Source organism: Coffea arabica, chromosome 11e (genome assembly GCF_036785885.1).
Source record: "Coffea arabica cultivar ET-39 chromosome 11e, Coffea Arabica ET-39 HiFi, whole genome shotgun sequence".
In the NCBI taxonomy this organism is placed as follows: domain Eukaryota; kingdom Viridiplantae; phylum Streptophyta; class Magnoliopsida; order Gentianales; family Rubiaceae; genus Coffea; species Coffea arabica.
Genome location: NC_092331.1, coordinates 34194494 through 34210517, shown reverse-complemented (window position 1 = coordinate 34210517; position 16024 = coordinate 34194494). Strand labels below are relative to the sequence as shown.

Below are 16024 nucleotides of genomic sequence, written 5' to 3'. Positions count from 1 at the left end.
GAGCCGTACCGTTCCTGATTTGTCTCGCGCCTTCAGATCCTCCTTCACGCTTCGACAAGAAGCAAAATATTAAGCAATCGTTCCGACGGAGCTAAATTACTACAGGATAAAGAACGAATAGAAAATTTGGATTTCGAAACAAAAAAGAGAGGGGTGCAACACGAGGACTTCCCAGGGGGTCACCAATCCAAGTACTACTCTCGCCCAAACACGCTTAATTTCGAAGTTCTGATGGGATCCGGTGCATTAGTGCTGGTATGATCGCACCCGCCATATTCCTTTCGCTTTATTCTTTTAAACTACCCCGTCCTGCGAAGCAGTGTGGCTTTTCTAGACCGAAATTCATTTTAAGCGTCAATTCAAGCATTTTCCTATTATCCTTTTATTTATTTGCTTTCATATTTTTTTTTTGTTATTGATTTGCCCCCTGTTTTTTTCCATCATCCCGCAACTCTAAATTATCATGAAATCAATCCTTCACGCTTGCGCTGATACATTTGCGCCGACAAATTTGAGCGACGATCCGAGCTTTGATCGAGCCGTACCGTTCCTGATTTGTCTCGCGCCTTCAGATCCTCCTTCACGCTTCGACAAGAAGCAAAATATTAAGCAATCGTTCCGACGGAGCTAAATTACTACAGGATAAAGAACGAATAGGAAATTTGGATTTCGAAACAAAAAAGAGAGGGGTGCAACACGAGGACTTCCCAGGGGGTCACCAATCCAAGTACTACTCTCGCCCAAACACGCTTAATTTCGAAGTTCTGATGGGATCCGGTGCATTAGTGCTGGTATGATCGCACCCGCCATATTCCTTTCGCTTTATTCTTTTAAACTACCCCGTCCTGCGAAGCAGTGTGGCTTTTCTAGACCGAAATTCATTTTAAGCGTCAATTCAAGCATTTTCCTATTATCCTTTTATTTATTTGCTTTCATATTTTTTTTTGTTATTGATGTGCACCCTGTTTTTTTCCATCATCCCGCAACTCTAAATTATCATGAAATCAATCCTTCACGCTTGCGCTGATACATTTGCGCCGACAAATTTGAGCGACGATCCGGGCTTTGATCGAGCCGTACCGTTCCTGATTTGTCTCGCGCCTTCAGATCCTCCTTCACGCTTCGACAAGAAGCAAAATATTAAGCAATCGTTCCGACGGAGCTAAATTACTACAGGATAAAGAACGAATAGGAAATTTGGATTTCGAAACAAAAAAGAGAGGGGTGCAACACGAGGACTTCCCAGGGGGTCACTAATCCAAGTACTACTCTCGCCCAAACACGCTTAATTTCGAAGTTCTGATGGGATCCGGTGCATTAGTGCTGGTTTGATCGCACCCGCCATATTCCTTTCCCTTTATTCTTTTAAACTACCCCGTCCTGCGAAGCAGTGTAGCTTTTCTAGACCAAAATTCATTTTAAGCGTCAATTCAAGCATTTTCCTATTATCCTTTTATTTATTTGCTTTCATATTTTTTTTTTGTTATTGATTTGCCCCCTGTTTTATTCCATCATCCCGCAACTCTAAATTATCATGAAATCAATCCTTCACGCTTGCGCTGATACATTTCCGCCGACAAATTTGAGCGACGATCCGGGCTTTGATCGAGCCGTACCGTTCCTGATTTGTCTCGCGCCTTCAGATCCTCCTTCACGCTTCGACAAGAAGCAAAATATTAAGCAATCGTTCCGACGGAGCTAAATTACTACAGGATAAAGAACGAATAGGAAATTTGAATTTCGAAACAAAAAAGAGAGGGGTGCAACACGAGGACTTCCCAGGGGGTCACCAATCCAAGTACTACTTTCGCCCAAACAAGCTTAATTTCGAAGTTCTGATGGGATCCGGTGCATTAGTGCTGGTATTATCGCACCCGCCATATTCCTTTCGCTTTATTCTTTTAAACTACCCCGTCCTGCGAAGCAGTGTAGCTTTTCTAGACCGAAATTCATTTTAACCGTCAATTCAAGCATTTTCCTGTTATCCTTTTATTTATTTGCTTTCATATTTTTTTTTGTTATTGATTTGCCCCCTGTTTTTTTCCATCATCCCGCAACTCTAAATTATCATGAAATCAATCCTTCACGCTTGCGCTGATACATTTGCGCCGACAAATTTGAGCGACGATCCGGGCTTTGATCGAGCCGTACCGTTCCTGATTTGTCTCGCTCCTTCAGATCCTCCTTCACGCTTCGACAAGAAGCAAAATATTAAGCAATCGTTCCGACGGAGCTAAATTACTACAGGATAAAGAACGAATAGGAAATTTGGATTTCGAAACAAAAAAGAGAGGGGTGCAACACGAGGACTTCCCAGGGGGTCACCAATCCAAGTATTACTCTCGCCCAAACACGCTTAATTTCGAAGTTCTGATGGGATCCGGTGCATTAGTGCTGGTATGATCGCACCTGCCATATTCCTTTCGCTTTATTCTTTTAAACTACCCCGTCCTGCGAAGCAGTGTGGCTTTTCTAGACCGAAATTCATTTTAAGCGTCAATTCAAGCATTTTCCTATTATCCTTTTATTTATTTGCTTTCATATTTTTTTTTGTCATTGATTTGCCCCCTGTTTTTTTCCATCATCCCGCAACTCTAAATTATCATGAAATCAATCATTCACGCTTGCGCTGATACATTTGCGCCGACAAATTTGAGCGACGATCCGGGCTTTGATCGAGCCGTACCGTTCCTGATTTGTCTCGCGCCTTCAGATCCGCCTTCATGCTTCGAGAAGAAGCAAAATATAAAGCAATCGTTCCGAAGGACCTAAATTACTACAGGATAAAGAACGAATAGAAAATTTGAATTTCGAAACAAAAAAGAGAGGGGTGCAACAAGAGGAATTCCCAGGGGGTCACCCATCCTAGTACTACTCTCGCCCAAGCATGCTTAACTTCGGAGTTCTGATGGGATCCGGTGCATTAGTGCTGGTATGATCGCACCCGCCATGTTCCTTTCGCTTTATTCTTTTAAACTACCCCGTCCTGCGAAGCAGTGTGGCGTTTCTAGACCGAAATTCATTTTAAGCGTCAATTCAAGCATTTTCCTATTATCCTTTTATTTATTTGCTTTCATATTTTTTTTTGTTATTGATTTGCCCCCTGTTTTATTCCATCATCCCGCAACTCTAAATTATCATGAAATCAATCCTTCACGCTTGCGCTGATACATTTGCGCCGACAAATTTGAGCGACTATCCGGGCTTTGATCGAGCCGTACCGTTCCTGATTTGTCTCGCGCCTTCAGATCCTCCTTCACGCTTCGACAAGAAGCAAAATATTAAGCAATCGTTCCGACGGAGCTAAATTACTACAGGATAAAGAACGAATAGAAAATTTGGATTTCGAAACAAAAAAGAGAGGGGTGCAACACGAGGACTTCCCAGGGGGTCACCAATCCAAGTACTACTCTCGCCCAAACACGCTTAATTTCGAAGTTCTGATGGGATCCGGTGCATTAGTGCTGGTATGATCGCACCCGCCATATTCCTTTCGCTTTATTCTTTTAAACTACCCCGTCCTGCGAAGCAGTGTGGCTTTTCTAGACCGAAATTCATTTTAAGCGTCAATTCAAGCATTTTCCTATTATCCTTTTATTTATTTGCTTTCATTTTTTTTTTTTGTTATTGATTTGCCCCCTGTTTTTTTCCATCATCCCGCAACTCTAAATTATCATGAAATCAATCCTTCACGCTTGCGCTGATACATTTGCGCCGACAAATTTGAGCGACGATCCGAGCTTTGATCGAGCCGTACCGTTCCTGATTTGTCTCGCGCCTTCAGATCCTCCTTCACGCTTCGACAAGAAGCAAAATATTAAGCAATCGTTCCGACGGAGCTAAATTACTACAGGATAAAGAACGAATAGGAAATTTGGATTTCGAAACAAAAAAGAGAGGGGTGCAACACGAGGACTTCCCAGGGGGTCACCAATCCAAGTACTACTCTCGCCCAAACACGCTTAATTTCGAAGTTCTGATGGGATCCGGTGCATTAGTGCTGGTATGATCGCACCCGCCATATTCCTTTCGCTTTATTCTTTTAAACTACCCCGTCCTGCGAAGCAGTGTGGCTTTTCTAGACCGAAATTCATTTTAAGCGTCAATTCAAGCATTTTCCTATTATCCTTTTATTTATTTTGCTTTCATATTTTTTTTTGTTATTGATTTGCCCCCTGTTTTTTTCCATCATCCCGCAACTCTAAATTATCATGAAATCAATCCTTCACGCTTGCGCTGATACATTTGCGCCGACAAATTTGAGCGACGATCCGGGCTTTGATCGAGCCGTACCGTTCCTGATTTGTCTCGCGCCTTCAGATCCTCCTTCACGCTTCGACAAGAAGCAAAATATTAAGCAATCGTTCCGACGGAGCTAAATTACTACAGGATAAAGAACGAATAGGAAATTTGAATTTCGAAACAAAAAAGAGAGGGGTGCAACACGAGGACTTCCCAGGGGGTCACCAATCCAAGTACTACTTTCGCCCAAACACGCTTAATTTCGAAGTTCTGATGGGATCCGGTGCATTAGTGCTGGTATGATCGCACCCGCCATATTCCTTTCGCTTTATTCTTTTAAACTACCCCGTCCTGCGAAGCAGTGTAGCTTTTCTAGACCGAAATTCATTTTAACCGTCAATTCAAGCATTTTCCTGTTATCCTTTTATTTATTTGCTTTCATATTTTTTTTTGTTATTGATTTGCCCCCTGTTTTTTTCCATCATCCCGCAACTCTAAATTATCATGAAATCAATCCTTCACGCTTGCGCTGATACATTTGCGCCGACAAGTTTGAGCGACGATCCGGGCTTTGATCGAGCCGTACCGTTCCTGATTTGTCTCGCGCCTTCAGATCCTCCTTCACGCTTCGACAAGAAGCAAAATATTAAGCAATCGTTCCGACGGAGCTAAATTACTACAGGATAAAGAACGAATAGGAAATTTGGATTTCGAAACAAAAAAGAGAGGGGTGCAACACGAGGACTTCCCAGGGGGTCACCAATCCAAGTATTACTCTCGCCCAAACACGCTTAATTTCGAAGTTCTGATGGGATCCGGTGCATTAGTGCTGGTATGATCGCACCCGCCATATTCCTTTCGCTTTATTCTTTTAAACTACCCCGTCCTGCGAAGCAGTGTGGCTTTTCTAGACCGAAATTCATTTTAAGCGTCAATTCAAGCATTTTCCTATTATCCTTTTATTTATTTGCTTTCATATTTTTTTTTGTTATTGATTTGCCCCCTGTTTTATTCCATCATCCCGCAACTCTAAATTATCATGAAATCAATCCTTCACGCTTGCGCTGATACATTTGCGCCGACAAATTTGAGCGACTATCCGGGCTTTGATCGAGCCGTACCGTTCCTGATTTGTCTCGCGCCTTCAGATCCTCCTTCACGCTTCGACAAGAAGCAAAATATTAAGCAATCGTTCCGACGGAGCTAAATTACTACAGGATAAAGAACGAATAGAAAATTTGGATTTCGAAACAAAAAAGAGAGGGGTGCAACACGAGGACTTCCCAGGGGGTCACCAATCCAAGTACTACTCTCGCCCAAACACGCTTAATTTCGAAGTTCTGATGGGATCCGGTGCATTAGTGCTGGTATGATCGCACCCGCCATATTCCTTTCGCTTTATTCTTTTAAACTACCCCGTCCTGCGAAGCAGTGTGGCTTTTCTAGACCGAAATTCATTTTAAGCGTCAATTCAAGCATTTTCCTATTATCCTTTTATTTATTTGCTTTCATATTTTTTTTTTGTTATTGATTTGCCCCCTGTTTTTTTCCATCATCCCGCAACTCTAAATTATCATGAAATCAATCCTTCACGCTTGCGCTGATACATTTGCGCCGACAAATTTGAGCGACGATCCGAGCTTTGATCGAGCCGTACCGTTCCTGATTTGTCTCGCGCCTTCAGATCCTCCTTCACGCTTCGACAAGAAGCAAAATATTAAGCAATCGTTCCGACGGAGCTAAATTACTACAGGATAAAGAACGAATAGGAAATTTGGATTTCGAAACAAAAAAGAGAGGGGTGCAACACGAGGACTTCCCAGGGGGTCACCAATCCAAGTACTACTCTCGCCCAAACACGCTTAATTTCGAAGTTCTGATGGGATCCGGTGCATTAGTGCTGGTATGATCGCACCCGCCATATTCCTTTCGCTTTATTCTTTTAAACTACCCCGTCCTGCGAAGCAGTGTGGCTTTTCTAGACCGAAATTCATTTTAAGCGTCAATTCAAGCATTTTCCTATTATCCTTTTATTTATTTTGCTTTCATATTTTTTTTTGTTATTGATTTGCCCCCTGTTTTTTTCCATCATCCCGCAACTCTAAATTATCATGAAATCAATCCTTCACGCTAGCGCTGATACATTTGCGCCGACAAATTTGAGCGACGATCCGGGCTTTGATCGAGCCGTACCGTTCCTGATTTGTCTCGCGCCTTCAGATCCTCCTTCACGCTTCGACAAGAAGCAAAATATTAAGCAATCGTTCCGACGGAGCTAAATTACTACAGGATAAAGAACGAATAGAAAATTTGGATTTCGAAACAAAAAAGAGAGGGGTGCAACACGAGGACTTCCCAGGGGGTCACCAATCCAAGTACTACTCTCGCCCAAACACGCTTAATTTCGAAGTTCTGATGGGATCCGGTGCATTAGTGCTGGTATGATCGCACCCGCCATATTCCTTTCGCTTTATTCTTTTAAACTACCCCGTCCTGCGAAGCAGTGTGGCTTTTCTAGACCGAAATTCATTTTAACCGTCAATTCAAGCATTTTCCTATTATCCTTTTATTTATTTGCTTTCATATTTTTTTTTTGTTATTGATTTGCCCCCTGTTTTTTTCCATCATCCCGCAACTCTAAATTATCATGAAATCAATCCTTCACGCTTGCGCTGATACATTTGCGCCGACAAATTTGAGCGACGATTCGGGCTTTGATCGAGCCGTACCGTTCCTGATTTATCTCGCGCCTTCAGATCCTCCTTCACGCTTCGACAAGAAGCAAAATATTAAGCAATCGTTCCGACGGAGCTAAATTACTACAGGATAAAGAACGAATAGGAAATTTGGATTTCGAAACAAAAAAGAGAGGGGTGCAACACGAGGACTTCCCAGGGGGTCACTAATCCAAGTACTACTCTCGCCCAAACACGCTTAATTTCGAAGTTCTGATGGGATCCGGTGCATTAGTGCTGGTTTGATCGCACCCGCCATATTCCTTTCCCTTTATTCTTTTAAACTACCCCGTCCTGCGAAGCAGTGTAGCTTTTCTAGACCGAAATTCATTTTAAGCGTCAATTCAAGCATTTTCCTATTATCCTTTTATTTATTTGCTTTCATATTTTTTTTTTGTTATTGATTTGCCCCCTGTTTTTTTCCATCATCCCGCAACTCTAAATTATCATGAAATCAATCTTTCACGCTTGCGCTGATACATTTCCGCCGACAAATTTGAGCGACGATCCGGGCTTTGATCGAGCCGTACCGTTCCTGATTTGTCTCGCGCCTTCAGATCCTCCTTCACGCTTCGACAAGAAGCAAAATATTAAGCAATCGTTCCGACGGAGCTAAATTACTACAGGATAAAGAACGAATAGGAAATTTGGATTTCGAAACAAAAAAGAGAGGGGTGCAACACGAGGACTTCCCAGGGGGTCACCAATCCAAGTACTACTTTCGCCCAAACAAGCTTAATTTCGAAGTTCTGATGGGATCCGGTGCATTAGTGCTGGTATTATCGCACCCGCCATATTCCTTTCGCTTTATTCTTTTAAACTACCCCGTCCTGCGAAGCAGTGTAGCTTTTCTAGACCGAAATTCATTTTAACCGTCAATTCAAGCATTTTCCTGTTATCCTTTTATTTATTTGCTTTCATATTTTTTTTTGTTATTGATTTGCCCCCTGTTTTTTTCCATCATCCCGCAACTCTAAATTATCATGAAATCAATCCTTCACGCTTGCGCTGATACATTTGCGCCGACAAATTTGAGCGACGATCCGGGCTTTGATCGAGCCGTACCGTTCCTGATTTGTCTCGCTCCTTCAGATCCTCCTTCACGCTTCGACAAGAAGCAAAATATTAAGCAATCTTTCCGACGGAGCTAAATTACTACAGGATAAAGAACGAATAGGAAATTTGGATTTCGAAACAAAAAAGAGAGGGGTGCAACACGAGGACTTCCCAGGGGGTCACCAATCCAAGTATTACTCTCGCCCAAACACGCTTAATTTCGAAGTTCTGATGGGATCCGGTGCATTAGTGCTGGTATGATCGCACCTGCCATATTCCTTTCGCTTTATTCTTTTAAACTACCCCGTCCTGCGAAGCAGTGTGGCTTTTCTAGACCGAAATTCATTTTAAGCGTCAATTCAAGCATTTTCCTATTATCCTTTTATTTATTTGCTTTCATATTTTTTTTTGTCATTGATTTGCCCCCTGTTTTTTTCCATCATCCCGCAACTCTAAATTATCATGAAATCAATCATTCACGCTTGCGCTGATACATTTGCGCCGACAAATTTGAGCGACGATCCGGGCTTTGATCGAGCCGTACCGTTCCTGATTTGTCTCGCGCCTTCAGATCCGCCTTCATGCTTCGAGAAGAAGCAAAATATAAAGCAATCGTTCCGAAGGACCTAAATTACTACAGGATAAAGAACGAATAGAAAATTTGAATTTCGAAACAAAAAAGAGAGGGGTGCAACAAGAGGAATTCCCAGGGGGTCACCCATCCTAGTACTACTCTCGCCCAAGCATGCTTAACTTCGGAGTTCTGATGGGATCCGGTGCATTAGTGCTGGTATGATCGCACCCGCCATGTTCCTTTCGCTTTATTCTTTTAAACTACCCCGTCCTGCGAAGCAGTGTGGCGTTTCTAGACCGAAATTCATTTTAAGCGTCAATTCAAGCATTTTCCTATTATCCTTTTATTTATTTGCTTTCATATTTTTTTTTGTTATTGATTTTCCCCCTGTTTTATTCCATCATCCCGCAACTCTAAATTATCATGAAATCAATCCTTCACGCTTGCGCTGATACGTTTGCGCCGACAAATTTGAGCGACTATCCGGGCTTTGATCGAGCCGTACCGTTCCTGATTTGTCTCGCGCCTTCAGATCCTCCTTCACGCTTCGACAAGAAGCAAAATATTAAGCAATCGTTCCGACGGAGCTAAATTACTACAGGATAAAGAACGAATAGAAAATTTGGATTTCGAAACAAAAAAGAGAGGGGTGCAACACGAGGACTTCCCAGGGGGTCACCAATCCAAGTACTACTCTCGCCCAAACACGCTTAATTTCGAAGTTCTGATGGGATCCGGTGCATTAGTGCTGGTATGATCGCACCCGCCATATTCCTTTCGCTTTATTCTTTTAAACTACCCCGTCCTGCGAAGCAGTGTGGCTTTTCTAGACCGAAATTCATTTTAAGCGTCAATTCAAGCATTTTCCTATTATCCTTTTATTTATTTGCTTTCATATTTTTTTTTTGTTATTGATTTGCCCCCTGTTTTTTTCCATCATCCCGCAACTCTAAATTATCATGAAATCAATCCTTCACGCTTGCGCTGATACATTTGCGCCGACAAATTTGAGCGACGATCCGAGCTTTGATCGAGCCGTACCGTTCCTGATTTGTCTCGCGCCTTCAGATCCTCCTTCACGCTTCGACAAGAAGCAAAATATTAAGCAATCGTTCCGACGGAGCTAAATTACTACAGGATAAAGAACGAATAGGAAATTTGGATTTCGAAACAAAAAAGAGAGGGGTGCAACACGAGGACTTCCCAGGGGGTCACCAATCCAAGTACTACTCTCGCCCAAACACGCTTAATTTCGAAGTTCTGATGGGATCCGGTGCATTAGTGCTGGTATGATCGCACCCGCCATATTCCTTTCGCTTTATTCTTTTAAACTACCCCGTCCTGCGAAGCAGTGTGGCTTTTCTAGACCGAAATTCATTTTAAGCGTCAATTCAAGCATTTTCCTATTATCCTTTTATTTATTTGCTTTCATATTTTTTTTTGTTATTGATGTGCACCCTGTTTTTTTCCATCATCCCGCAACTCTAAATTATCATGAAATCAATCCTTCACGCTTGCGCTGATACATTTGCGCCGACAAATTTGAGCGACGATCCGGGCTTTGATCGAGCCGTACCGTTCCTGATTTGTCTCGCGCCTTCAGATCCTCCTTCACGCTTCGACAAGAAGCAAAATATTAAGCAATCGTTCCGACGGAGCTAAATTACTACAGGATAAAGAACGAATAGGAAATTTGGATTTCGAAACAAAAAAGAGAGGGGTGCAACACGAGGACTTCCCAGGGGGTCACTAATCCAAGTACTACTCTCGCCCAAACACGCTTAATTTCGAAGTTCTGATGGGATCCGGTGCATTAGTGCTGGTTTGATCGCACCCGCCATATTCCTTTCCCTTTATTCTTTTAAACTACCCCGTCCTGCGAAGCAGTGTAGCTTTTCTAGACCAAAATTCATTTTAAGCGTCAATTCAAGCATTTTCCTATTATCCTTTTATTTATTTGCTTTCATATTTTTTTTTTGTTATTGATTTGCCCCCTGTTTTATTCCATCATCCCGCAACTCTAAATTATCATGAAATCAATCCTTCACGCTTGCGCTGATACATTTCCGCCGACAAATTTGAGCGACGATCCGGGCTTTGATCGAGCCGTACCGTTCCTGATTTGTCTCGCGCCTTCAGATCCTCCTTCACGCTTCGACAAGAAGCAAAATATTAAGCAATCGTTCCGACGGAGCTAAATTACTACAGGATAAAGAACGAATAGGAAATTTGGATTTCGAAACAAAAAAGAGAGGGGTGCAACACGAGGACTTCCCAGGGGGTCACCAATCCAAGTACTACTTTCGCCCAAACACGCTTAATTTCGAAGTTCTGATGGGATCCGGTGCATTAGTGCTGGTATGATCGCACCCGCCATATTCCTTTCGCTTTATTCTTTTAAACTACCCCGTCCTGCGAAGCAGTGTAGCTTTTCTAGACCGAAATTCATTTTAACCGTCAATTCAAGCATTTTCCTGTTATCCTTTTATTTATTTGCTTTCATATTTTTTTTTGTTATTGATTTGCCCCCTGTTTTTTTCCATCATCCCGCAACTCTAAATTATCAGGAAATCAATCCTTCACGCTTGCGCTGATACATTTGCGCCGACAAATTTGAGCGACGATCCGGGCTTTGATCGAGCCGTACCGTTCCTGATTTGTCTCGCGCCTTCAGATCCTCCTTCACGCTTCGACAAGAAGCAAAATATTAAGCAATCGTTCCGACGGAGCTAAATTACTACAGGATAAAGAACGAATAGGAAATTTGGATTTCGAAACAAAAAAGAGAGGGGTGCAACACGAGGACTTCCCAGGGGGTCACCAATCCAAGTATTACTCTCGCCCAAACACGCTTAATTTCGAAGTTCTGATGGGATCCGGTGCATTAGTGCTGGTATGATCGCACCCGCCATATTCCTTTCGCTTTATTCTTTTAAACTACCCCGTCCTGCGAAGCAGTGTGGCTTTTCTAGACCGAAATTCATTTTAAGCGTCAATTCAAGCATTTTCCTATTATCCTTTTATTTATTTGCTTTCATATTTTTTTTTGTTATTGATTTGCCCCCTGTTTTATTCCATCATCCCGCAACTCTAAATTATCATGAAATCAATCCTTCACGCTTGCGCTGATACATTTGCGCCGACAAATTTGAGCGACTATCCGGGCTTTGATCGAGCCGTACCGTTCCTGATTTGTCTCGCGCCTTCAGATCCTCCTTCACGCTTCGACAAGAAGCAAAATATTAAGCAATCGTTCCGACGGAGCTAAATTACTACAGGATAAAGAACGAATAGAAAATTTGGATTTCGAAACAAAAAAGAGAGGGGTGCAACACGAGGACTTCCCAGGGGGTCACCAATCCAAGTACTACTCTCGCCCAAACACGCTTAATTTCGAAGTTCTGATGGGATCCGGTGCATTAGTGCTGGTATGATCGCACCCGCCATATTCCTTTCCCTTTATTCTTTTAAACTACCCCGTCCTGCGAAGCAGTGTGGCTTTTCTAGACCGAAATTCATTTTAAGCGTCAATTCAAGCATTTTCCTATTATCCTTTTATTTATTTGCTTTCATATTTTTTTTTGTCATTGATTTGCCCCCTGTTTTTTTCCATCATCCCGCAACTCTAAATTATCATGAAATCAATCATTCACGCTTGCGCTGATACATTTGCGCCGACAAATTTGAGCGACGATCCGGGCTTTGATCGAGCCGTACCGTTCCTGATTTGTCTCGCGCCTTCAGATCCGCCTTCATGCTTCGAGAAGAAGCAAAATATAAAGCAATCGTTCCGAAGGACCTAAATTACTACAGGATAAAGAACGAATAGAAAATTTGAATTTCGAAACAAAAAAGAGAGGGGTGCAACAAGAGGAATTCCCAGGGGGTCACCCATCCTAGTACTACTCTCGCCCAAGCATGCTTAACTTCGGAGTTCTGATGGGATCCGGTGCATTAGTGCTGGTATGATCGCACCCGCCATGTTCCTTTCGCTTTATTCTTTTAAACTACCCCGTCCTGCGAAGCAGTGTGGCGTTTCTAGACCGAAATTCATTTTAAGCGTCAATTCAAGCATTTTCCTATTATCCTTTTATTTATTTGCTTTCATATTTTTTTTTGTTATTGATTTGCCCCCTGTTTTATTCCATCATCCCGCAACTCTAAATTATCATGAAATCAATCCTTCACGCTTGCGCTGATACGTTTGCGCCGACAAATTTGAGCGACTATCCGGGCTTTGATCGAGCCGTACCGTTCCTGATTTGTCTCGCGCCTTCAGATCCTCCTTCACGCTTCGACAAGAAGCAAAATATTAAGCAATCGTTCCGACGGAGCTAAATTACTACAGGATAAAGAACGAATAGAAAATTTGGATTTCGAAACAAAAAAGAGAGGGGTGCAACACGAGGACTTCCCAGGGGGTCACCAATCCAAGTACTACTCTCGCCCAAACACGCTTAATTTCGAAGTTCTGATGGGATCCGGTGCATTAGTGCTGGTATGATCGCACCCGCCATATTCCTTTCGCTTTATTCTTTTAAACTACCCCGTCCTGCGAAGCAGTGTGGCTTTTCTAGACCGAAATTCATTTTAAGCGTCAATTCAAGCATTTTCCTATTATCCTTTTATTTATTTGCTTTCATATTTTTTTTTTGTTATTGATTTGCCCCCTGTTTTTTTCCATCATCCCGCAACTCTAAATTATCATGAAATCAATCCTTCACGCTTGCGCTGATACATTTGCGCCGACAAATTTGAGCGACGATCCGAGCTTTGATCGAGCCGTACCGTTCCTGATTTGTCTCGCGCCTTCAGATCCTCCTTCACGCTTCGACAAGAAGCAAAATATTAAGCAATCGTTCCGACGGAGCTAAATTACTACAGGATAAAGAACGAATAGGAAATTTGGATTTCGAAACAAAAAAGAGAGGGGTGCAACACGAGGACTTCCCAGGGGGTCACCAATCCAAGTACTACTCTCGCCCAAACACGCTTAATTTCGAAGTTCTGATGGGATCCGGTGCATTAGTGCTGGTATGATCGCACCCGCCATATTCCTTTCGCTTTATTCTTTTAAACTACCCCGTCCTGCGAAGCAGTGTGGCTTTTCTAGACCGAAATTCATTTTAAGCGTCAATTCAAGCATTTTCCTATTATCCTTTTATTTATTTGCTTTCATATTTTTTTTTGTTATTGATGTGCACCCTGTTTTTTTCCATCATCCCGCAACTCTAAATTATCATGAAATCAATCCTTCACGCTTGCGCTGATACATTTGCGCCGACAAATTTGAGCGACGATCCGGGCTTTGATCGAGCCGTACCGTTCCTGATTTGTCTCGCTCCTTCAGATCCTCCTTCACGCTTCGACAAGAAGCAAAATATTAAGCAATCTTTCCGACGGAGCTAAATTACTACAGGATAAAGAACGAATAGGAAATTTGGATTTCGAAACAAAAAAGAGAGGGGTGCAACACGAGGACTTCCCAGGGGGTCACTAATCCAAGTACTACTCTCGCCCAAACACGCTTAATTTCGAAGTTCTGATGGGATCCGGTGCATTAGTGCTGGTTTGATCGCACCCGCCATATTCCTTTCCCTTTATTCTTTTAAACTACCCCGTCCTGCGAAGCAGTGTAGCTTTTCTAGACCAAAATTCATTTTAAGCGTCAATTCAAGCATTTTCCTATTATCCTTTTATTTATTTGCTTTCATATTTTTTTTTTGTTATTGATTTGCCCCCTGTTTTATTCCATCATCCCGCAACTCTAAATTATCATGAAATCAATCCTTCACGCTTGCGCTGATACATTTCCGCCGACAAATTTGAGCGACGATCCGGGCTTTGATCGAGCCGTACCGTTCCTGATTTGTCTCGCGCCTTCAGATCCTCCTTCACGCTTCGACAAGAAGCAAAATATTAAGCAATCGTTCCGACGGAGCTAAATTACTACAGGATAAAGAACGAATAGGAAATTTGGATTTCGAAACAAAAAAGAGAGGGGTGCAACACGAGGACTTCCCAGGGGGTCACCAATCCAAGTACTACTTTCGCCCAAACACGCTTAATTTCGAAGTTCTGATGGGATCCGGTGCATTAGTGCTGGTATGATCGCACCCGCCATATTCCTTTCGCTTTATTCTTTTAAACTACCCCGTCCTGCGAAGCAGTGTAGCTTTTCTAGACCGAAATTCATTTTAACCGTCAATTCAAGCATTTTCCTGTTATCCTTTTATTTATTTGCTTTCATATTTTTTTTTGTTATTGATTTGCCCCCTGTTTTTTTCCATCATCCCGCAACTCTAAATTATCAGGAAATCAATCCTTCACGCTTGCGCTGATACATTTGCGCCGACAAATTTGAGCGACGATCCGGGCATTGATCGAGCCGTACCGTTCCTGATTTGTCTCGCGCCTTCAGATCCTCCTTCACGCTTCGACAAGAAGCAAAATATTAAGCAATCGTTCCGACGGAGCTAAATTACTACAGGATAAAGAACGAATAGGAAATTTGGATTTCGAAACAAAAAAGAGAGGGGTGCAACACGAGGACTTCCCAGGGGGTCACCAATCCAAGTATTACTCTCGCCCAAACACGCTTAATTTCGAAGTTCTGATGGGATCCGGTGCATTAGTGCTGGTATGATCGCACCCGCCATATTCCTTTCGCTTTATTCTTTTAAACTACCCCGTCCTGCGAAGCAGTGTGGCTTTTCTAGACCGAAATTCATTTTAAGCGTCAATTCAAGCATTTTCCTATTATCCTTTTATTTATTTGCTTTCATATTTTTTTTTGTTATTGATTTGCCCCCTGTTTTATTCCATCATCCCGCAACTCTAAATTATCATGAAATCAATCCTTCACGCTTGCGCTGATACATTTGCGCCGACAAATTTGAGCGACTATCCGGGCTTTGATCGAGCCGTACCGTTCCTGATTTGTCTCGCGCCTTCAGATCCTCCTTCACGCTTCGACAAGAAGCAAAATATTAAGCAATCGTTCCGACGGAGCTAAATTACTACAGGATAAAGAACGAATAGAAAATTTGGATTTCGAAACAAAAAAGAGAGGGGTGCAACACGAGGACTTCCCAGGGGGTCACCAATCCAAGTACTACTCTCGCCCAAACACGCTTAATTTCGAAGTTCTGATGGGATCCGGTGCATTAGTGCTGGTATGATCGCACCCGCCATATTCCTTTCCCTTTATTCTTTTAAACTACCCCGTCCTGCGAAGCAGTGTGGCTTTTCTAGACCGAAATTCATTTTAAGCGTCAATTCAAGCATTTTCCTATTATCCTTTTATTTATTTGCTTTCATATTTTTTTTTGTCATTGATTTGCCCCCTGTTTTTTTCCATCATCCCGCAACTCTAAATTATCATGAAATCAATCATTCACGCTTGCGCTGATACATT

The 16024-nt window shown here is 42.4% G+C and overlaps 30 non-coding genes across 30 annotated transcripts; all 30 read right to left on the bottom strand.

Moving 5' to 3' along the window:
* Positions 1 to 150: 150 nt before the first annotated feature.
* On the bottom strand, positions 151 to 269 carry LOC140022932 (5S ribosomal RNA). Its single transcript, XR_011826909.1, has one exon. It is a non-coding gene; the product is annotated as a 5S ribosomal RNA (ribosomal RNA).
* Positions 270 to 686: 417 nt separating this feature from the next.
* Positions 687 to 805, bottom strand: LOC140022930 (5S ribosomal RNA). The gene has a single exon (XR_011826907.1). It is a non-coding gene; the product is annotated as a 5S ribosomal RNA (ribosomal RNA).
* A 416-nt stretch (positions 806 to 1221) lies between these two features.
* Positions 1222 to 1340, bottom strand: LOC140024874 (5S ribosomal RNA). Its single transcript, XR_011828850.1, has one exon. It is a non-coding gene; the product is annotated as a 5S ribosomal RNA (ribosomal RNA).
* Positions 1341 to 1757: 417 nt separating this feature from the next.
* Positions 1758 to 1876, bottom strand: LOC140025087 (5S ribosomal RNA). Its single transcript, XR_011829065.1, has one exon. It is a non-coding gene; the product is annotated as a 5S ribosomal RNA (ribosomal RNA).
* Positions 1877 to 2292: 416 nt separating this feature from the next.
* LOC140024822 (5S ribosomal RNA) lies at positions 2293 to 2411 on the bottom strand. The gene has a single exon (XR_011828798.1). It is a non-coding gene; the product is annotated as a 5S ribosomal RNA (ribosomal RNA).
* A 416-nt stretch (positions 2412 to 2827) lies between these two features.
* Positions 2828 to 2946, bottom strand: LOC140031983 (5S ribosomal RNA). Its single transcript, XR_011835908.1, has one exon. It is a non-coding gene; the product is annotated as a 5S ribosomal RNA (ribosomal RNA).
* Positions 2947 to 3362: 416 nt separating this feature from the next.
* On the bottom strand, positions 3363 to 3481 carry LOC140022929 (5S ribosomal RNA). The gene has a single exon (XR_011826906.1). It is a non-coding gene; the product is annotated as a 5S ribosomal RNA (ribosomal RNA).
* A 417-nt stretch (positions 3482 to 3898) lies between these two features.
* Positions 3899 to 4017, bottom strand: LOC140022928 (5S ribosomal RNA). Its single transcript, XR_011826905.1, has one exon. It is a non-coding gene; the product is annotated as a 5S ribosomal RNA (ribosomal RNA).
* A 417-nt stretch (positions 4018 to 4434) lies between these two features.
* Positions 4435 to 4553, bottom strand: LOC140024188 (5S ribosomal RNA). Its single transcript, XR_011828160.1, has one exon. It is a non-coding gene; the product is annotated as a 5S ribosomal RNA (ribosomal RNA).
* Positions 4554 to 4969: 416 nt separating this feature from the next.
* Positions 4970 to 5088, bottom strand: LOC140024207 (5S ribosomal RNA). The gene has a single exon (XR_011828180.1). It is a non-coding gene; the product is annotated as a 5S ribosomal RNA (ribosomal RNA).
* Positions 5089 to 5504: 416 nt separating this feature from the next.
* LOC140022927 (5S ribosomal RNA) lies at positions 5505 to 5623 on the bottom strand. The gene has a single exon (XR_011826904.1). It is a non-coding gene; the product is annotated as a 5S ribosomal RNA (ribosomal RNA).
* A 417-nt stretch (positions 5624 to 6040) lies between these two features.
* On the bottom strand, positions 6041 to 6159 carry LOC140022926 (5S ribosomal RNA). Its single transcript, XR_011826903.1, has one exon. It is a non-coding gene; the product is annotated as a 5S ribosomal RNA (ribosomal RNA).
* A 417-nt stretch (positions 6160 to 6576) lies between these two features.
* Positions 6577 to 6695, bottom strand: LOC140022925 (5S ribosomal RNA). Its single transcript, XR_011826902.1, has one exon. It is a non-coding gene; the product is annotated as a 5S ribosomal RNA (ribosomal RNA).
* A 417-nt stretch (positions 6696 to 7112) lies between these two features.
* On the bottom strand, positions 7113 to 7231 carry LOC140024873 (5S ribosomal RNA). The gene has a single exon (XR_011828849.1). It is a non-coding gene; the product is annotated as a 5S ribosomal RNA (ribosomal RNA).
* A 417-nt stretch (positions 7232 to 7648) lies between these two features.
* Positions 7649 to 7767, bottom strand: LOC140025086 (5S ribosomal RNA). The gene has a single exon (XR_011829064.1). It is a non-coding gene; the product is annotated as a 5S ribosomal RNA (ribosomal RNA).
* A 416-nt stretch (positions 7768 to 8183) lies between these two features.
* Positions 8184 to 8302, bottom strand: LOC140024821 (5S ribosomal RNA). Its single transcript, XR_011828797.1, has one exon. It is a non-coding gene; the product is annotated as a 5S ribosomal RNA (ribosomal RNA).
* Positions 8303 to 8718: 416 nt separating this feature from the next.
* On the bottom strand, positions 8719 to 8837 carry LOC140031982 (5S ribosomal RNA). The gene has a single exon (XR_011835907.1). It is a non-coding gene; the product is annotated as a 5S ribosomal RNA (ribosomal RNA).
* A 416-nt stretch (positions 8838 to 9253) lies between these two features.
* On the bottom strand, positions 9254 to 9372 carry LOC140022924 (5S ribosomal RNA). The gene has a single exon (XR_011826901.1). It is a non-coding gene; the product is annotated as a 5S ribosomal RNA (ribosomal RNA).
* Positions 9373 to 9789: 417 nt separating this feature from the next.
* On the bottom strand, positions 9790 to 9908 carry LOC140022923 (5S ribosomal RNA). The gene has a single exon (XR_011826900.1). It is a non-coding gene; the product is annotated as a 5S ribosomal RNA (ribosomal RNA).
* Positions 9909 to 10324: 416 nt separating this feature from the next.
* LOC140024872 (5S ribosomal RNA) lies at positions 10325 to 10443 on the bottom strand. Its single transcript, XR_011828848.1, has one exon. It is a non-coding gene; the product is annotated as a 5S ribosomal RNA (ribosomal RNA).
* A 417-nt stretch (positions 10444 to 10860) lies between these two features.
* On the bottom strand, positions 10861 to 10979 carry LOC140024187 (5S ribosomal RNA). Its single transcript, XR_011828159.1, has one exon. It is a non-coding gene; the product is annotated as a 5S ribosomal RNA (ribosomal RNA).
* Positions 10980 to 11395: 416 nt separating this feature from the next.
* Positions 11396 to 11514, bottom strand: LOC140024206 (5S ribosomal RNA). The gene has a single exon (XR_011828179.1). It is a non-coding gene; the product is annotated as a 5S ribosomal RNA (ribosomal RNA).
* A 416-nt stretch (positions 11515 to 11930) lies between these two features.
* On the bottom strand, positions 11931 to 12049 carry LOC140022922 (5S ribosomal RNA). Its single transcript, XR_011826899.1, has one exon. It is a non-coding gene; the product is annotated as a 5S ribosomal RNA (ribosomal RNA).
* A 416-nt stretch (positions 12050 to 12465) lies between these two features.
* On the bottom strand, positions 12466 to 12584 carry LOC140031981 (5S ribosomal RNA). Its single transcript, XR_011835906.1, has one exon. It is a non-coding gene; the product is annotated as a 5S ribosomal RNA (ribosomal RNA).
* A 416-nt stretch (positions 12585 to 13000) lies between these two features.
* Positions 13001 to 13119, bottom strand: LOC140022921 (5S ribosomal RNA). Its single transcript, XR_011826898.1, has one exon. It is a non-coding gene; the product is annotated as a 5S ribosomal RNA (ribosomal RNA).
* A 417-nt stretch (positions 13120 to 13536) lies between these two features.
* LOC140022919 (5S ribosomal RNA) lies at positions 13537 to 13655 on the bottom strand. The gene has a single exon (XR_011826896.1). It is a non-coding gene; the product is annotated as a 5S ribosomal RNA (ribosomal RNA).
* Positions 13656 to 14071: 416 nt separating this feature from the next.
* LOC140024870 (5S ribosomal RNA) lies at positions 14072 to 14190 on the bottom strand. The gene has a single exon (XR_011828846.1). It is a non-coding gene; the product is annotated as a 5S ribosomal RNA (ribosomal RNA).
* A 417-nt stretch (positions 14191 to 14607) lies between these two features.
* LOC140024186 (5S ribosomal RNA) lies at positions 14608 to 14726 on the bottom strand. Its single transcript, XR_011828158.1, has one exon. It is a non-coding gene; the product is annotated as a 5S ribosomal RNA (ribosomal RNA).
* Positions 14727 to 15142: 416 nt separating this feature from the next.
* Positions 15143 to 15261, bottom strand: LOC140024205 (5S ribosomal RNA). Its single transcript, XR_011828178.1, has one exon. It is a non-coding gene; the product is annotated as a 5S ribosomal RNA (ribosomal RNA).
* A 416-nt stretch (positions 15262 to 15677) lies between these two features.
* On the bottom strand, positions 15678 to 15796 carry LOC140022917 (5S ribosomal RNA). The gene has a single exon (XR_011826895.1). It is a non-coding gene; the product is annotated as a 5S ribosomal RNA (ribosomal RNA).
* Between the last annotated feature and the right edge of the window lie 228 nt (positions 15797 to 16024).